Raw genomic sequence first — 2985 nt, forward strand, 5'->3', positions numbered from 1 at the left:
ATAGCTGAGTTGAGTCCTAATACATGAAGAGCCCACATACTGAACAAATTTTTAAATTAAGGGTAATGTGACTTGTCCACATTAGAAAAAAAAAAAAAGATTTTAACAAGTATCACCCTATGTCAAGAATACACAGAAGCTGCCCCCTAACCTCCATAGGCATGCTGTGCCACATGTACATACCTGCACTCCTGTGTACATGATTCACATAAACATAATAGTAATGTAAAAAATTAAAAAGAAAAGAAAAAACTTTAAAGGTGTCCAGTACAATAGCTTGGAAAGTCAAAGCCTTACATTCATGAGCCTAATGACCTGAGTTTGAGCCCACATAAAGGTGAAAGAGGACAGGTACATGACTCCACTAAGTTGTCCTCTGACCTACATATGTCTAGACATGTGTCACATAAGTTGTGTAAACTCTGACACACACACACATACAGTAATATCAGAGTTTAAAAACTTGAAAAATAAATCTACCTTCTACAAGTGGCCCAGCTAATTATTGTTTACTGAGTTTGTGTGTGTATGTATGCATATGTGTTTGTTTCTAATAAGGGAAGTGGTATTAGCCAGATTAGATATTTTTCTCAGCCTAAAAAAAATTTAGTCGCGCTCTGGCATAGTAATATGTTGGTGGTTCTTTGTCTCAGTGTTAAAGAAAAGTAAAAAAAAAAAAAAACTGTCTAAACATAATCATTGACTATGCCATAGACAACCATTTCCAGCTATAATAACTGTGCTTTACTGAGTACAGTTATTATAAGATAGTCTATAAGATACCAAGCACATATTATCACAGCTCAGTCCAATAAGGCAGAAGCCACAGTCATCCCTCAGACCCATGCTGGACCGTGTGCCCCTTTTAGTTATTTCTATTTCCACCCAGGGATGTTGATCTTATCCCAGCTCCACCTACTAACAAAGTTTGTAACGGTGGAGACAGCATGGCAACCAGACCAGGAAGCTTAGCGCTCAGATGGTTTAACACAAGCATGAAGCAGAGAGAGTAGACTGGAAGTACGGGCAGGTTATATAATCTCAAAGCTCACAATCAATGACTTCCTTAAGCAAGGTTACACCTCCCCAAACAGCACTACCACCACCTGGGAACAAAATGTTCAAATACCTGAGCATATGGGGGGCATTTCCGATCCATCACTGCAGTTGAGAACTAAAAAACAGTGCCTGTAGCTCAGTTTCTTCCAAAACTACCAAGAGAAGCAAAGAACTGTTGTCAATTCATTTTTTGTCAGCAATCTCCAAGTATATTTTAATTGGACAATCTTATCAATAAACATGATGTTGCTGCTTTTAAATGTGGTGTGAGGATAAGTAGAAGCCAAAATTTGGCAATATATATCCCAAGATAACTGGTATATACGTTAAAATTGGGTTTTTCAGCTGGGCGTGGTGGTGCATGCCTTTAATCTCAGCACTTGGGAGGCAGAGGCAGGCAGATTTCTGAGTTTGAGGCCAGCCTGGTCTACAAAGTGAGTTAGGACAGCCAGGACTGCACAGAGAAACCCTGTCTCGAAAAACCAAAATGGGAGTGGGTGGGTGGGGGAGCGTGTGGGGGACTTTTGGGATAGCATTGGAAATGTAAATGAAATAAATACCTAATTTAAAAAAAATAGGTAAGTTTACTCTAATCATAATCAAAGGAATTTGATAAGAACACTGGGAAACAGCTGGAAGCCATTTAAAGTTGTATGTTTTCAGTAGCTCTTTATTCTGATGTATTTTATTGCATATAATACATAAAAGCACAAAAACAAAAAAAATTGGGTTTTTCTGTGTATACTATTATAAGATACATTAAAATATATAACGCAGTACCCTTTACAATATAAGCAGCATATTCATACATTGCTAGACTAACATATTTAATGTAAAATAAGATTTTAAAGTATGAGAGGGATGTGAAATTGTCTCTTAAATGTATTTCTTGATGGTTGTAGAATATAAGTTTTATTTTAAACATATTACTATTAATATTTTAGTGAGGACAGTATAGATGACTGCTTCATTAACTATGAAACCCCGCTTTAATATTCTAGAGGTCTGAGTTCATTATAAACACTTGTCTTGAATAGATGTCATAGCTGAAAATGAAACCTCAAAAAGACTCATGTATCTAAATAGAGGCATGTGCTCAGAAAATCATGCCACTAAATTTTCAGTTTTACTGTTCAGTTATTTTAAAGCTTTTAGCTGAAATTTGATTTATTAAATTTCATTCTCCTCTTTAAGCTCTCACCTTTCCTACTCTCTAACCCTCCTTCTCTCTCTCTCTCTCTCCTCTCTCTCTCTCTCTCTCTCTCTCTCTCTCTCTCTCTCTCTGGCCTCTCTCCCTCTTTCTACCTTCTCTCTTTCTCCCTGCCTTTCTACAGTAAAGCTCTAAAACCATAAAAGAAATTTCATTCTCCCTAACATCTATTCAGCGACACTTATTAAGAAAAAAATAAGTTTACTTATCATACTCCTTCTGCGTCTAAAAAGTTATTTTTAAAATTAATATACAAGGTACTAGATATCATTATGACATTTTCAAAGTCTGTTTTAGAAAACTGATACACTTCATGAATTTGCATGCCATCCTGGGGCAGGGATATGCTAATTTCTGTATCATTTCAATATAAGTATATGTGCTGTCAAAATGAGAACCAAAGTATTAATACAAATGAGTTTAAATTATTGAGTTTCGTTTTAAGCAAACAGTTCGGGCAAATAGGGGACGGGGAGACTGCTCAGTCAGTGGTTAAGAGTACTTATTGTTTTTGCAAAGAATTTGGGTTTACTTTCCACATGGTGGCTTACCACTCACTGCCCTTAACTCTAGTTGCAAGGGATCTGATGACCTCTTCTGGCATCCTTGGACACCAAGCACATAGGTAGTGCACAGGTGCACATGCAGACAAAACATTCATCCACATAAACATAAAATAAAAATAAAATATTTTTTTAAAAATTGGACTCAGTTTT

At 36.3% G+C, this 2985-nt stretch overlaps 1 non-coding gene across 1 annotated transcript; it reads right to left on the reverse strand.

Moving 5' to 3' along the window:
• Positions 1-2564: 2564 nt before the first annotated feature.
• LOC115030134 lies at positions 2565-2667 on the reverse strand. Its single transcript, XR_003835758.1, has one exon. It is a non-coding gene; the product is annotated as a U6 spliceosomal RNA (small nuclear RNA).
• Between the last annotated feature and the right edge of the window lie 318 nt (positions 2668-2985).

The sequence above is a fragment of the Mus caroli genome, chromosome X (assembly GCF_900094665.2).
Source record: "Mus caroli chromosome X, CAROLI_EIJ_v1.1, whole genome shotgun sequence".
Lineage (NCBI taxonomy): Eukaryota > Metazoa > Chordata > Mammalia > Rodentia > Muridae > Mus > Mus caroli.